Below are 18044 nucleotides of genomic sequence, written 5' to 3'. Positions count from 1 at the left end.
TAAAAACTTATGTCAATTACAAGACATCGAAACACAAAATACAAAATAAAGTCTGCAGTTTTATATTAATGTAACACTGATAATTTAACATACTTTTTAAACACATAAATGGACTTAGAAGTTTTAATTTTGCAATCAAGACTGTTCCACAGGGCGATTCCTTTGATTGAGATGCATCTTTCCTTTACAGCCGATTGAAACCTGGGTTTTGTAAAAACCTCAGTACCTTTTAGTTCATATCTACTTTTCCTCTTGGTGAATCTGTTTTGCAAATTGTTTGGGAAACGTTTGTCTTCCAAACACTTGCTACACGTTTAACCAGCCATTTTCTGGAGAAAATGTTTGATGTTCTCCCAAAACATGTAGGTGAGGGTCGGTGTTGTGCTAGCTACTGAAAAAAATGTAACTAGTTACCGTTATTAGTTACTACAGTTACTATTTTGATTACTTACACCAAAAACTAATGAGTTACCTGAAAAAGTAACTTTTAGGTTACTTAGAATTAAATACTTTTGTTTTGGGTCATTTGTGTTCGTCCAGCTTCATATCAGTGCTGTATCAGAAAATAATCCACTGTTGATCAATTCTGTGGTGGAGGAAGCTGGCTTGTAATCACAGGGTCAGTGGTTTGAATCCCTGCTACCCCACTGCTCCTGTATTAACATTAGGGATGTAACGATTAATCGTAAGGCAGTTAAAAATCGATTCATTGGTACCACGGTTCACATCGATGCTCTGAAAATTGAATCGCAGTACTTTTTTTTAAACAGCAGAGGGCGCTATATATTAATCCTTCCAGAAGCGGACGTGACGGGCGGAATCTGCTAGTATTTTCTTTCTGGCCGCCATTTACTGTTAAACATGCTCATAAATGATTCTTTGCTCCTTTAGCACCGAAAGAATATTTGTAATATTACGTGAATATCTGTAAAAGTCACGTTTTTCTATTAGCTCTGTCTGCTAGCGTAGCTTCTCTTCTTCACTGGTGGAATAACTGCATGCCAACCGACCACTGGGTTACCAGCGCCCTCTGCTGGTCTAAACAAATATCTGATGTAAATACAGTAAAATGACTGTTTTTTTTTTTTTTTTTTTTTTTTTAAAAGTCCAATTGTTAAGGCACAAAATACATTTTCAGTTGCACTTTTAAAAAGAAAAAGAACTATTATGCAGTTTTGAATTGTTTACTATAGAACCAGAATTTAAATTAATAGGTTCCTTCTTCATTTGTATTATTCCTTTATTTATTTCATTCAAGATTTATTTTTAGTTAAATTGCATGATTTTGCATAGTTTATCAAGGGATTCTTTTGACAATGAAAAATAAAAGGAAAATAGTACAGTATTTTCCCCAAAAAAATAAAGGAATATTTTTCAGTCATTTGTCAACATTCCCATTTTATAAAATAAATCGAGAGAAAATCATATCGTGAACCCAGTATCGTGAATCGAATCGTATCGGGAGTTGAGTGAATCGTTACATCCCTAATTAACATTGTTTTGGATAAAAGCCTCTGATAAATGAAATGTTATTGTATTCAACCCTCTGCTCAGTATTAGTCTTTACAAACACCAATCTGAATGAAACATTCAGTGTTTTTAAATGCCAGTTTATTTACCTGAGACCAGCAGAAATTGAAAATGTTACGAGGAATTGTGAAAAAAAATAACACAAAACAACCTGAATATTATTCAGAATCAATTCTTCTTCTTCTTCTTCTTCTTCTTCTTCTTCTTCTACTTCTTCTACTTCTTCTGTTTTTTTTCTTTTTCTTTTTTTCTTCTTTTTCTTCTTTTTCTTTTTCTTTTTCTTCTTCTGTTTTACCGTGGTTGGCACGGCATCCCGCGATCCGAGCAAAGTAACTGACAAACGCACCATATTGTCACGGTAACTGCGTTATTTCTTAAAAAAATATTGCGTTAGAGTACTAGTTACTGTCAAAAGTGTTACCGCCCGACACTGGTGAGGGTATACATGTCATATAACTATTTCCGTTTCAGGAACTCAATATTACATTCACTCGCAGATCATTTAGAATCAAATTTTTCCAGGACCACTGATTTGGAATATTGATCTCTTTGATCACCCTTTATATGACGAGTCAACCAGTCACTCTCACTTAATAAAATCTGATACTCAAAACTTGTTCCACAGATGTCAACATTTGAATAAGACTATGGATTCAATCGTCTGATTCACTTTATTGATGGAAGTTACCTTCTTTTCCAAATATTTCCATTAGTACCAAACTCAGGTTATGAAATAATGCCGTGTTCTTCTTTTTGTAGCGATATAATGTGTCGAAAAAGAAAAAGAAGAGTTAAAGAACACAGTCAAACATAGAAACATGGCAGTGGGATTTCTTGTGCATATGATTATACATTTAATTTAGTAAATGTGACGTTTTTAAGGTTCCCCTATTGTCAGTCCCCCCCCCCACTTGATTTGATTAATTCTCAGGCACGATGCCTGCAAAGTGAATAGACTTAATTAGCAGTTAGTTAATGTGGTTTTGAATGTCCAGATTTCCCTTTGTCTCCAATGCTAAAAACGGTATTCATTTAATGTTGAGTAGAGTAGGGAGTTCATTAGAAGCATAGTGATGGTTGGGACTTACAAATATGCACAGTGACGCATTTTTTAGTTCCTGGACTACTGTAAACACAGTTTTTTTTTTGGCACTGAAGTGCTTTCCAACCATTCTGCGGGGAGAATTAAAAGGCCTTGACTTAGTTTATCCATGCTTTCATATAAAAAGAGTACTCTGGGCTAGACGCACTACTGTTTCCAGCTGGCTGAAGTTTATCTTGGATCTCAGGCACTGCAGTTCAAAGGCAACAAGGAATAACGTCAAGGCTAGCCGTGTCCACGAAATACGACGCATTCGCACCCAGACTGCACGTAATGTAGAAATTAATAAGTGTTGAGTGATGTAAAACTGCTTGTAATAAATTTCCTTGAGATTGAAAAATCGTAGGCGGAACATTTTTGATTCCAGTTGATAGAAATGAGAATACTGTTAAATGGCAGGAGGTGGAGGGGATTGTTTTTGAACAAAGCAAAGGAACGATACTTGACTGTTACTACTTCTTTCATCTAAATTGTGCATTCCTCTGGTCGTTTTAACCCTCAAGTGCCGTCACATCTAGTGGTTGTCTTACATGAAACTAGACAAAGTGACGCGCTTAGATCTGATGCTGGAAACAATGGAACTAAATCGGGCTCCAACGACTGTTCACCACACTGTCTGTCTGTGTGGTTCACCCTACCTTGATTGAAAGGAGAGTGAGAATACAAATGCTGAGCAGAAACATACGTACAGTAATTATTATTGGATTGCAGCTTGTCATAATAGCAGTTTTTTTGTGGTTGAAAGTGTCGAGGAGACAGGCAGCCAGTCTGATCCTAAAAATAGGCCTGAATGTTAACCAAAGGGCTGTTTTTATTATGTCTGTCAGCTAAAGGGAAGGTCTGCAGGTATAGATCAATCTTTGTTCTCAAGATTTGTTTATTGATAGGCTTCTTTAAAATCAAGAATATAGGAAGGATTCATGATGTGAGGCAGATGGAATTGTTGAGAAAAGACAAATAAAATTAACAATTTAAAGGTTTATTTGGCACCAATTTCAAGGTTTGAAAATTTCTCTTGGTGTCTGTAATGTCTACAAATTAGGGATGTAACGATTCACTCAACTCCCGATACGATTCGATTCACGATACTGGGTTCACGATACGATTCTCTCATGATTTTTTCATTTACAAAATGGGACTGTAGACAAATTTTTAGAAAATACTGTATTATTTTCCTTGTATTTTTCATTGTCAAAAGAATTCCTTGATAAACTATTCAAAACGATGCAATTTAACTAAAAATAAATCTTGAATTAAATAAATAAAGGAATAATACAAATGAAAATGAAGCCTATTAATTTAAATTCTGGTTCTATAATAAACAATACGTCATATTTGTTTGGACCAGCAGAGGGCGCTGGTAACCCAGTGGTCGGTTGGCATGCTGATATTCTAGCAGTGAAGAAGAGAAGCTATGCTAGCAGACAGAGCTAATAGAAAAACGTGACTTTTACAGATATTCAAGTAATATTACAGATATTCTTTCGGTGCTAAAGGGGTAAGGAATCATTTATTAACATATTTAAGAGTAGAAGGCAGCCAGAAAGAAAGTATTAGCAGACTCCGCCCGCCGCCAACACTTCCGGATAGCGCCCTCTGCTGGTTAAAAAAAGTACTGCGATTCAATTGTCAGAAAATCGATATCAACCGTGATACCTATGAATCGATTTTTAACTGCCTTACGATTAATCGTTACATCCCTACTACAAATAGGTGAAGAAGTCAATAAACGTGGATAATGTTTAGGAACCCAGATATCATGTGACACCTGAGATTGAATTATCAGTGATAAACCTGATATGAGATGGTATTAATGATTGTAAAATACAGACAGATTTGATTTAATCAGTACATAAGACCACATGATCACGAGTTCTGATTGGAATTTGTTTCATGTGACGAAATTTGGGTTAAGTAACCATAATATCAGTGTGTTTAGCCATAGTCTAGTTATTGCCATTTAAAAAATGCAGTGGACAAAAACTATGATCAATATTAACAGTGGGTCCAATAAATGGTTCAAAGATGCAGACGCGGAGACATATCCATGTATTCTGATCTGAATAAATAATCAAAAGTGGCTAAAAATGAGAGAAAAAAAATTGCTGCAGTTTCAGAAGATTATCCAAATAAATTTGAGAAATTTCTAAATGGAAATTTGAAGGCCCTGGATCAAGGGTGTCAAACTAATTTCAGTTCAAGGGCCAAATATGGAGCAGTTTGTCTTAAGTGTGTCGCAGATTTTAGGCGGGAAAATGAGTAATTTAATCTTTGTGCTCTAGTTTGCACTTCAATGTATAAATAAATGATACATTACGAATGGCACCAATAAAATCAAAGCAATAAGTGACAGATATCAGTCCCTGCAGGATCTTCACTTTCAAATTTTTAGATTTTGGGGCCAATTTTTATGTAATTTGGGGAAATTTTGTTGAATAATTTGAAGAAAATTCCAGGATTTGGGAAAAATTGAGTTCTATTTGAGATGAAAAATGACTGCCGTCATGTGATATTAGCATGAGGAAAATGTGAGCCCTGCTATTATTGTGAAGTTTCATTGAATTTGTGTATTAATTTGGAGTTACAGTGTCTTCAACTGAATTAGCTAGTAATTTATACAGTGGTTCATGGTTTCTCGGACTTTTTCGCCTTCTGCTGCGGGCCAAATTGGATGTTTTAAGAGGCCAGATTTGGTCCCCCGGGCCTTGAGTTTCACACACATGCCCTAGATCAGGGGTCACCAACCTTTCTGAAACCGTGAGCTGCAAAGCTAGTGAATAGTCCGAAGGGCTACCAGTCTAAGAACCCCTTTTAAATACTAGATGTTGACATTTTTTCATTTTATTTCTCCTCATTTATACAATTGTCATGTTCCTATTTTACTATAGCTACTAACAACTTTAAATAACCCTACAACATGTAACATATTTGTACAATTTAACCATTATACAATATCTACTTTGCATTTTTGTTAAATCACAACCATATACCAAACCTGTGGCACCTAAAAACATTTGTCACAATATTTCAGTGAAAATAAACATTTAAAGATGGTTAATTTAATACAAAAATCGAATAAAGTGCAGCAGTATGCAGGGTTGGGGTCAATCATAATTGTAATTGCATAATTAGTAATTAATTACAACAGTGGCGTATTTATAATTGTAATCGTAATTAAAAAAAAATGTCTCTGTTGTAATCATAATTGAATTGTAATTGGCATGGAAATTCTATAAAAACTGAAATTTGCAATTTATTAAAAACAAACATGTGCAACCTATATGGAAGTATTAAAACACGTTTCATATCAAGTTGAGGATCATTTTACCATTTAAAAATAATTTTATAAAGGCGTAGACGCTAGGGCTGGGCGGTATATAGGTTCATACCCAATACCGGTATATATTTTTGTTATGATATGAATTTTTTAATATACCGCTGTACCGGTGTATTTGATTACACAACTTTCGGAATGCTATGCTGCGCTGCTTTTCAGACTGGACCCTTTTCAACCTTGCACTTCTAAATAGGAAGGTAGACACAGTTAGCTTAGCATGTCGGCATTTCGGCAGTTATACGTTAAAAAAAGAGAGCAAAGGATCCCAATTTGTCATTCCTATAACGCGGAAATACTGTAAGTTCTGGTGGAGCTGCAAACAAAACACTACCGTATTCACCATAAGAAACCACCACACCATTGAGTATGTAGCATTTAAAGCTAGAAATCAAGCTAATGCTAAAGCTAAGCTAGCACGGCAAAGAGCCATTGGGCTGCTGTTGCAAACTTGCATTACTACTCGTGTGGAATTATTCTACAATATTCACTCATCGTGTAATTACTGTGAACACCTGATTATGCTTGAAAAAATAATACCGTCATATATCGTGAAATTGTTAGACTTTTGAAAAAGAAGAAAGTTATGTTTTATGGGCTTCTTTATCAAAGACTCAGTAATTGTGATTAATTGTAATTGAATTTAAGTAATTGAGAACATAATTGTAACTGACTGTCAGGGGGTAAATAGTCATTATAATTGAGTTGTAATTGAACATGGATAATTGAAGATGTAATTGTAATTTTAAAATGTAATTGACCCCAACCCTGGCAGTATGTACTGTAACTTTACTAAGGCACTGACTACATCTGTCATCTGGATTCATCTTTTTGAGTTGGAAGCCTGGAAAGTGAATTTAGACGGAGCTCATCGGGGACTAGATCTCCAGAACAGGCCTGAGGGCCCCTCACATGGTCCATGAGTGCTACCTGGTGCCTGCGGGCATCCTGTTGGTGACCCCTGCCCTAGATACTACAGCACAGTGTCAGAGGTTTTGCAAGTAGCCATAGTTCAGGGTTGTTCGAGCACCTACTCAATACGAGGCAGGTGGTTTGAATGGCCGAGGCTATTTGGTGTGCACATTGTTGCTGTAAACACGCTCCCAGCCTCTGGCATCATGGTCTGCCACCTGTCGGACCTCATTGTTCATGGCTGCTCAATTGCTTTCACTGTTGCCAAACTCAGACAAGACAATTTCAAAAAGCGTCCCGGGGAGTGACAGCTCTGCTCTGGGAAAAACAGCCATGTGATCTCTGCGCCTCCTTCCCAGCTCAACCACTCTGTGTTCTGCTCTTTTGTGTCTGACCAAGAGAGTGAAAGAAACCCACAGAGAGGGAAAGACTTTGAATGCTAAAGCAACGTCAAACTCTCTGGAATAACGCGTGTAAACAGTGCATCGCCCAGGTAATGAGATTCTCCACTCAGCACCTCGAGGGGACACCCCACCCCCCAACCTTTGCCACATATGTGTGTGTATCTCTAGAGTGAACACACACACACACACACACACACACACACACACACACACACACACACACACACACACACACACACCTTATTTACCAGTTAACCCTTTCCTTCCAGTTCTTGCATCTTTTGCTTCCACTTTACCTTCTCCTTGCCTGTGACAGCAGGCTGTTTGTATGCAAATCTTGTTTGAAAGACCCCTCTGCTCAGTGCGCTCACACAAATACACACACACACACACACACACACACACACACACACACACACACACACACACACTAATGTAGACATGCAGAGAAAATCCCGTTGCGGTTCTGGGTTGGCATGCGGAGGTGATCCGCAGTTCTTCAGACGCTTGTTTGTCCTTTTTTGAATTTCTTGTGTCTTCAGCAGCAGGCTGAACCAGTTTTATCCTCTTCCTGTGCTTAATCCCTCTTTTCATTATCATTTTTCTCTTTTTGTGTGCCTCTGTAAAACCGCTCCGTGAGCAACGCTGTGCAAACCACGAGCTGATTTCCGGAGTGCGGTGTCTCTTTCCTTGCCCTGGAAAACGTCTGCCTATGTTGTTTGGTGGAAACATTTGTCGGAATGACACAGAAAACTATCTACGATGCCAGGAAATGCAACTAATCTAGTGGAGGCCAGTGTGAGTTGAATGGAGGAACTGTTTTCTCTAGGGATGTCCCGATACAATGTTTTCATTTCCGATATGTTACCGATACTGCATCATACTTTATTTTTTTTCTTTTTCTTTAATAAAAAAAAAATAATAATAATTACTTATTTTGTAGTGTGGAACGATAGAGAAGGCTTGATCAAGGGATGTTACTCAAACAGAGAACAATAGTCATCAACAGTAGGGATGAGAAAAACTGACCCATTTATTATTAACAGAATGGTTACATACATTTTAACCTTTAACATAACATCTACAGTATTCTACAATTGAATAAAAAAAAAAAGAGAAACAGAAAATCTGGAAATTTGAATTCGATATTCGTTTTCAGGCTAATATCTGACCGATATTAATATCGGATCAAGACACTTCTTGTTTTCTCATTGGTTCTGTTAAGAAACTACATCCATTTTTTTCTGGTATTTACCATAAAGTGCTACAAATACACAACCCGGGTCCTTTTATCTATATGTATGCAGTAGAACCAGTGCTATTCATGCAGGTGTGGTTGTCTCTTTTCATGTGTGAGATTTCCCCCCTTCCTCTCTCACCCGCTCTCTCCTGTCTTTCTCAATTTCTCCAATTGTCACAGTTGACTGCTGCTACATTCCAGTTTTTACCCCTTTAGGCAAGCACGAACGACTAAACATCTTTTCCATTTGCATGCACGGGGGGATATTTTTGCCATTCACACACAATCGAATGTCAGCAAATGGACATGAAGGATGAGGTGCTACGTGAACGCCCTGGTGATTCAATCACTTTGCATCCACAACAACTCGTAATTACTGTCACATCAAGCCCCAAAAAATTCACACACCCCTGCATTAAAATAATTTCTTTCTGTAGCTCCTTGCAGTTAGATGCAAATGTCTATCTATCTATGGCAGGGGATTTAACTAAAATTAAAGAAAGTCCATTGAGTGAAAATGTCTTATGTCTTGCAGCAAAGTCAAAATGTCAAAATGTCTTATTGTGTAATTTGTAACTGACCGAAAAATGAATTCTGTAATGGTTTTTGACAATATTTATTTTCACATACTAGAACTGATCATATAGATACAATGTTCTCCCATTTACAAAATAAAAAATAAATAAACGGTTGTGTTTCAAATGTATAGAAAATGAATTAAAAATGAAATTTGGACTTATTTTACACATAATGAACAAATCCTTATCAAACAGTTTCAGAGACTCACTTTCTCTCTTATTTTCAACTCCATCACTTGAATAGAACTGAGCTCTAGTTTGTTATGCCAGGATATTCAACCTTAATTTACAAAATGTTACTTATTTATACATTTTTTGTGTAAAATGTGTCTAGTAAAATTTCATGGATTAACAAAACTTACAAACAAAAGTGATTTTAAATCGAAGAAACTGAGAGAACCCTGACGGACACATTGTTGGCCAGTAAAGATGTGGACTAGTCATACTGGGACAAACACATTTCTGAGATCTTGCTTCAGATTTGAGTGGGTACTGTATGTTTCGTCAAATATCGACACGTTTAATAAATGCCGCAGTTTCTGAGCAGATGAGACGGACTGGTTTAGTGCTACCTGTGGGTAATGTCTGCTAGAACGCTACCGGGTCCACACGGGGCCCCCTGTGGGATTGTAAATATGAACATAACTCAACACTCGCGTGACTTTATCCTTCCCTTTTTAACTGTAAAATAAAAAAACAAATAACAAAACAAGGGAAAAGCAATAACACTCATGAAAGGTGTAGAATTCCGATAGCGATGTGAGAAAGAACACTGAGAAAATGTAAAATAGACACTGAACAAATATTTAATCTACTTTGGCACCAAGCACTGAGAGTGCTATAAAAAAACAAGAGCACTCAAAGCAGACAAACCTCCGCCAACATCCAAGTATCCTCTTTGCCAGAGATTGGCAGTTATCTGGATCAGCAATCCTGATGATGGTACCACGATCATTCGCACTTGAAAGGCTTGGAAGAAATGTATGTCACCTTTTATAATGATGCAGTAGGTCCAAACATATGGGGAACCCCCATTTTTTTTTTTTGGAAACATTGTTATGAAATACGCAATCTGGATCTGATCCGGATAAAACTCGAAAGAACTAGCTCAACATAACTGATTCACATTTCATAAAGATCGATCAGTTACGAACTAAGCAATATTTTTGAAATTTTGCCAATGATGATGAGAGAGGGATATTTTGACTTTTGGAAGGGATCCAGAATCAGTATATTGATCCAGAGCCTCTACAAAATGTAACAATCCTCTCTACGGCGTCTGTCCTACAGGTGTTTGTCTTGCCAATGCACAAGTACAATATTTTTGGTTAGGTTTAGGGCAAGAAGTGTTAGATATGTTAGATCTAGGTCTAACCCTCTCAACACAGGCAGTATTTCCCTTTCAGTGTCACAGTCTCATACTAAAGAGACTTTCACTGGCGCTATGATCTCACCTTAGCGCACTTATAATTATCTTTGGCCTTGAAGGTCACCCTCACTAATTACAGGTGCCCCTGGACAGGTAAGCCTTTAAAGAGATGCTTTGAATCCTTCACAAAGAGCTGCTGTCTGCTGACCTGCTTGTGACGGGGAATTGAGATCGCCTTGTTTTAAGGGCTCTGCTGCTGATTCTTGTTTTTTAACATGGCTGTGGTGGCCGACGTCTTCTCAACTTTGCTCAAGACGACGGTGCTGAAAGTGTGAGCTTAAAGTGGGGCGATGGTTTCCAGTCTGGGTCAGGTATAGGAGCACTCAAACTGTTGTAGACGAAATGGTTTCTTTTTTGTTTACCGCAGTGTGTAATTCTGTGATGATCAGCCTGACGCTGTAATCCACGACAACAGATTACTATTAGCATCCATGAAATAGCTTGTAGTTTATGCTCTTGCAGGACACATCAAACGAGTGTTTTATTTCAGCCCTACTCTGCCACGTATTATTAACCGTACAGTTGGTCCAAATGTAATGGCGCCTCTATTTTTTGTGAAAAATGTTGATGAAATGCACAATCTGAATCCAATATGGATTAAACTCTGTGGGTTAACTGAGGAACCAACCTGACATAACGGAGTCAAATTCCATAAATATCGGTCAATTACCAACCAAGACATGCATTTTTGCATTTTCACCAATAATGAGAGATAGATATTTTGATTGTTGAAACTGATCCTAAATCCATATTCTGATGAAGATCCCCCCAAATTTTAATGGAATTTTTCATGACATAAGGTCTACCCTTGGATTTAAATGCTGTCACAATCCACTACTAGTAGTACTTTTGACATAATCCTATGAAGGTAGATATGTTGCAAAATGTGAGAGCTTATAGAATGTGATGTGAGCTCGTGTATAAAAACTCCACACACACGTGAAATAAATTAAATGTCACAAATGATGGGGAAAAAATGTATAGACTAATATTTACACATAAAATTACAGCTGCAAACTTGTAATCCAACATTTATTCACGTTTTTTAATTACTTGCGTAAATGATTGTTTACAACCACAACTCTCCGGTTACAACTTCCCTATTTACAATCTGTATTATGTGACGAAGCGATAAAACCATGAACATGTATGTGAACTGTTTCATAAAAATAAAGACATGTTTTGTAAGATACGTTAAACGCCACTGCATCAGCTGTCAGCTCTCGATTCTCATCCTCACATAGCGTTTACTTAAATATAAACAAGGAGAATCACTCTCCGGGACTATTTTTGTTCATAAATGACTCTAACAATCTTTATCAAACAATCTGTGGAGGAAAATTTCAGCATCCTGCCTTTACAGTGAAGATAAATGACTTTGTTTCGGTCATATCACCGGCTGCTGCGTTTAAAAGACACAGCCCACTGTCTCCAATTCCTCCCTTTTGATTGGTCAGTCCCACACACGGGGGAGCGGGGAGGGGAGGGGCCAGTTCTACAAACATGAATCAGTTTTGCCACAGACGTCTCGCAACATGTGTCGCTAAACTCCAGCATCGCAGATTCACACGAGAAAAGTAGTTTGTGCATCTGTAGCGGCAGATCGGAGAAGTTACAACCGGAGAGTTGTGGTTGTAGACGATCATTTACGCAAGCAATTAAAAAAAAACATGTGAATAAATGTTGGATGACAAGTTTGCAGCTGTCATTTTATGTGTAAATATCAGTCTATACATTTTTTTTCCACATCATTTGTGATTTTTTTGTTTTCTACACAAGCTCACGTCACATTCCACAAGCTCTCACATTTTGCAACATATCTACCTTCATATAATCCTGAAAACAGACAAACACATTTACAAACGCCGGTGAAAATATGACTTCTTTGGCGAGGCGAGGTAATGATGACAGGATATTGAACGTTTGTTCCCTTATAGACTCGTAACATAGTTAGGATGTAGTCTTCATCCCCCATTAGTAGTCAGTGAAAGCACATTGTGAAGCTATTACAGGAAGGATAATAGTGGACGGATGGAAGTATGTGTACAGCTAACTGCATAATGACTGGATAAGAATTAGAAAGAGGTTTGACTAAGGCAGCTAATCCATAGTATGTGTGTGTGCTTCTCATACACATAGCTCATCTTCAGCCTTTCAGCATTAATCCAACCACACCCTAAAACCCCATCCGTTCTTATTATCCAGCGTATCTTTGGGGCTCTGCAGCTTGATTGTCATAAATTCGAAATCAATTCAAATCCTATTGTTTGTGATAGCAAACAGCTAAAAAAAAAGGTTAACACCAGTGATGGACTATGACCTTAAAGTGCAGCTGTGTTAGCGTGCACTGATGAGACTTGACCATCTGTGCTCCTGCTGCACAGCTGCCTCCCTGTGGTCCTTCAGCCTTGTGTTGACTGAAGATCCAATTAGTGACAAGATGATTGTAGTCAGAGTAAAACAAGCTATTGCATGATTCTTAGCACTGACACGGTAACGGACCACACATTGCCTCCTTCTCTGGTTCATTTCCATTCATTGCAGTGCCGGTGGCTTCTCTCCAGTTCAGACAGTAAATGTCACAGACGGTGTTAAGTTTCCAAGGCATTGTGAAAAAAAAGCCAGGGCAGTCTACCGCAAAGGTCAGCGATGATCTGTCTTACTTTCTGCGTTCTCAACTCAAAACAGCACACCGACAGCTGCATTTCAGCTCGTTCCACGTCATGACTCATGGTAGCGCCGTGTGGGTTTGATCCACATCACCAGGCTAAAGGTCCTAGTGTGAGCCCTGAGGCTAAAAATGTGAGCAGAGAAAAGGTCTTAGGAATTACCAATAGGCTTGTAATCATGGCCACTGCCTTAGGATGAAATCCCATGACAGCATTTTGTACTGTATCGTCTAAGATGATTCAAGTATCACACCTGGTTGAGGTGAGGACAGTCAGCTGACAACATACCTTGCTTCAATCCCTTCATTGTTACTCACAAAGCTTTGACATACAAAATATCCTAACAGCTGCTTTTTTCCTTTTCTTTAATCTGTCTGCACGTTGCTTCAGAAAAAACATACACGATATTGCCAAAATAATTTGTTCGTCTGCCTTCACACGGTCCAATATTAACCAAAAAATCGGATTAAATCTGTGATACAAGCACTCCGATACATAATTTGTTTTTAATTGAGTTATTGAGGTTACTTTACAGGCTCTTCTAATTTTTATTTATTTATTTTTTTAATTATATTTACTTTTAGAACATGCTTATGTTTAAGTTAAACTCGTGGTTATTTTGCGCTTCAAAATACATTTTTAGTTTTTAAGGTTATTTTTTAGGGTATTTATTGGATTTAATTGTAGACTATTCTTGTGTTTCAGGCTAAAATGTCTGTAACCCATTGGTAATTATTGGGTCAGTTTTTCTCATACCTACTGTTGCTGCCTGTTGTTCTCTGTTCGAGTATTATCATTTGATCAAGGCTTTTCTACACTTCAAAATAAGTGATACAAGTATATATGATTTATCTCAAATTTGGTTTTTTTTTTCTGGTCGAGGAAAGGCCAGTCAAGTTCTTCAACACCAAACTTGCTCATCCATGGCTGTTGACCTTGCTTTTTGCACTGGTGTGCAGACATGTTAGAAGAGCCATCTCTAAACTGTTCCTACGATGTTGAGAGCAAGAAAATGCCTTGGTATGCTGAAGCTCTCAGATTTCCTTTAACTGGAACTAGAAGGGGCATACCCCAACTCCCGAAACACAGCCCTCGACCATAATTTCCCTCCACTAAACAAGTTAAGTTCTCCCGAAAACCACCAAATTCAGACTTATCTATCAGATTGCCAGATAGATAGTGCAATACAAAGCATCAAATGCAGTTCCCGAGTGACAAACCATGACTGAGTAATCTAAGGCATGGATGTACCTGCTCGGCCATGGAAACCCACTCCATGAAGCTCTCGATGCACTTTTCTTGAGCTAATCTGAAGATCACATGAAGTTTGGGGGTCTTTTTCTGACTCCGCAGAAAGTTGGTGACCTCTGCACTTCAGCATCTGCTGACCATGATTTCTTTAGGTTGAGTTGCTATTTTCAATTGCTTCTACTTTGTTATAGTATTAGCTAGCCATGGACACTACTTGTAGAAGTAGACTGCATGTCTACATGCTTAATTTTATACACTTGTGGCCATGGAAGTTATTGAGAAACCAAATTGAATGATTTTTGATAGCTGAGCAAGTACATTTGGCAATATAGTGTAGAACTAGGGACAACATCTTATTGTTAGGAAAGGAAAATAGGAAGACATAAAAAGTCATTGTTTAAGGAGTCACTGTAAGAACCATCCACTCATTGAGTAATTTAAATACTGAATCCTACAGTATGTATGGATTGGGACACATAATTACCTGTAGTTGGTTAAGCCAACTTTTTTTTTCATAAGCTTAAAATTATTGTGAGGCGATAAAGGAAATGAGATGCTTTCTCCTTATAACTGGTAACATGTATAATTTTAGTAGTCACAAAAGTGTCTAATAAGTCTTTTTCGCATAAACAGCATGTATCGATAATACAGTCAGTCTTGCTGAATACAACTCAGTGCAGGAAAAACAGCAAACGACTTTGAGGCAGATAAAGAGGTACGGATCTCATTAAAATTATGCATGCGCTGAGTTGCATGCATTATTTATAGGATTGCTATTGCAACAACATCATCAGTAGGGTAAAATGATTCCGTCTGAACCCAGTTCACTTTTCGATCAGAAGTCAAGTTTAGGGTACTGAAAAAAGGACTTTGGTAAAAGTCATCAATGTAAAATTTAGGTTAAAAAAACATTGTATTACTTTTACTTTTTTTTTTCTCTTTTTCTACAGGTTTCATCCATTCAACATGGGTTGGATGACACAGTTTTTCATTTATTTCTTTCCTGGGCTGATCTCACTGTCTTTCCTGTCCACTCCTTGTAATTGTCACACCATGGTATTCTTGGGCTTTCTCTCATTCTTTTCCCCTCTGTCTTTCCTTCTGGCAATGCTCTGTAGATGCTGTTCATTCTTATCATATGGCCAAAGAATCTAACTAGCTCCTCCATACTCACTATACCTTTCTTTCCCAGTTCTCTCAAGCCAACCTACTCCACACACAGATTGCAGAGTTGACAGGTGCAAGTTTTTATAGACGGTGATGGTTAGTGACGTATTGAGCCACCAGAACATCACAGACCACCAATGTCAGCCGATAGCAAAATTAGAAGATTGTAATAGCTGGGTTTCACCCCATAGACGGCAGTCACTCATCGCAAGAGTTGTGAAGAATGAATCAACAACTCAACTTCATACTCAAATACGTTCGTTTTCAGCAGAATGAACTGGTTTTGGGGTTTAGTTCCTCTTTAAACATATTCACATACTTCCACATATGTCACAGCCTGGAAATTATTCCACATTGGCTAAATCTAGACAAAAAGTAACGAGTACTTCCGACGCTTATGGGAAAATGTAGTAAAGTAAAAGTGCCCTTATGATAAAAAAGCAAAGTACAAGTTAATGTTATGGTGATTTTGAGGGAAATAGGCAGAGACTGAGTCAAGATGTATGGGTTGTTGGTCAGATGCGGACACAGGGTTTATTGTCAAAGGTTAGAGTTCCAAGGTGTACCAGCTGGAAGAGTGGTTTGCTACATTTGCCATTTGGTCTCTACCTGGCTTCAGTGTTGCTGATAGCAGTAGTCAAAACATACTGGAGTCCATTTACAGAGACCATGAGTGTATGTTATCAATGTGCTTTTGTGTTTTAGAGCACCATGACCAGGAGTGACCAGCCCTGACTAGGAGAGAGAGGAATTCTGTAATTTACCTTATAAATTAATTAAAAAAGAAATGACACTGCCAGGACCACTGCACATTAACGGCAAAATTACCCGATCAGGTCTGCCCCAGGGCATCTGTGGCTACAATAGTAGCTTACCACCACTAAGTGTGGCGTGAAAGAATAATGCCTTAATTCTGTAAAGCGCTTTGAGTGTCTTTGATAAAGCACTATATAAAATCCAATGCATTATTATTATTACTACCATCAAATATTATATTGAGGCAACAAGGCATCAAACGACTTGGCACAAGGACTTACTTTACATTCACTGTTAGAAATCATCTGATTGGGATTCACTTCACTAGACACCAGGTTTTTAAGAGGGAATCACTAAGTTATACACAACAGCTGGTTCTGGGAGGAGGGCCAAAGCTGCAGATAACTGAACCAGAACTGAGAGAGTAAAAATGGACAGCATATCATCATCATCATCATTGTAGCATGTGTGCAATTAAAAATGGTAACATCTGGCTAGCTGACATGAATGCGTCAGAACTCAGATTTAACAGTCTATGTCTTCTGGTCTCTAGTGGTGCTGTGAAAGTCCCGTTACACAGAGCTGGAAAGCAAAACCAAATGGACGTCCTGACCCAGGATTTCTGTCCAGCTTTGATAGATTAGTCAGTCGACCAAAGATAAAAGACTTCTACTGGTTCTCATTCATCATCTTTGTCACCATCATCAGATGGTTGCTGGGTCTCATATCATGTTGGAGGACCCTAGCTGTGCATGTGCACACTCAATGAGCAAAGACGTAAAGCACAGAGATGGTGTGATCTGTTTATGGGTCATTTACGTCAATAATGACATAAGAGTTACAAAAAACTTTGTCACGGTGCACAACATTGTTCTCTTTAAAGCTTGAAGAACAGCGAGGGCCTCATAGATGAACAAATCAAAGATCATTTGCTGGAAACACTCCAATTGTTGACATTTTTAGAAAAACTGCGGATGCGTAGAAATGTTTTTACTTCATTCTCAAATAAACACAAGGTGAAAAGTGATGTTTTTCACGGTTTTTGCCGGGATCTTCAGAGCAGACAACAAAGTTTTTCAGCTGAGCCTCTTGGTCATCATTTGGGGGTTTCTGGAATACCTGAAAAAGTCACGTTGTCTTGCATACTGTGAGGTTGGATATCCAGGACTATTTCTTTAAGGAGTTTGTTTTCCTTTTTAAGTTCCTCCACCTCTGTGGACACCGCTGATAAAGCCGAATGGACATCATGATTCTCTTTCTGTAAGTGGTGTGTTTGTTGGTTGGCAAATACCTTCATTTCCTGAAACTCTTTGTGTCATAAGTCAGCGATACCTAGCCTCTTATTGATGGATTGTAGGAGCTCTACGTGGGAATCTGCCTCCAGATCTGATTTGTCCGAAAATGTATGGTTTTTTTGGCGTTTCGCCGGCTTACCTGATGCGCTCGTGACTTCGGGTCTGGCTTCCATCGCGTACTGGACATAATATCGATCGATGAATTCTTCCAGGTCCTCCACTCTGACTGGTGAAACGGCATGTGGTCTGCTCTCGTTTGATGCCTTGGATTTAACTGTAAAAAGAGTTAATATAAGCAAGTAAACACAGTTGGTAAACTAGTCAAGGCAGTGGGCTGCCATGTTGAATTGAAGTATCCCGTGACTCTCAGAACATCT

The 18044-nt window shown here is 38.2% G+C and overlaps 1 protein-coding gene and 1 long non-coding RNA gene across 2 annotated transcripts in view; one reads left to right on the top strand and one right to left on the bottom strand.

Annotated features, from left to right (window-relative positions):
* Window positions 1-18044, top strand: part of sorcs2 (sortilin-related VPS10 domain containing receptor 2) — a 462702-nt gene that overhangs the window by 11968 nt on the left and 432690 nt on the right. The window lies entirely within an intron of this gene.
* The window catches only part of LOC114480740 (uncharacterized), a 57617-nt gene continuing 57386 nt past the window's right edge, over window positions 17814-18044 (bottom strand). The window contains exon 3 of the long non-coding RNA XR_003676161.1: window positions 17814-17941. This is a non-coding gene — a long non-coding RNA (uncharacterized LOC114480740). The remainder of the gene's footprint in view (window positions 17942-18044) is intronic.

This window comes from Gouania willdenowi, chromosome 18 (assembly GCF_900634775.1).
Source record: "Gouania willdenowi chromosome 18, fGouWil2.1, whole genome shotgun sequence".
Classification (NCBI taxonomy): domain Eukaryota; kingdom Metazoa; phylum Chordata; class Actinopteri; order Blenniiformes; family Gobiesocidae; genus Gouania; species Gouania willdenowi.
This window is presented reverse-complemented; position numbering and strand designations above follow the sequence as displayed.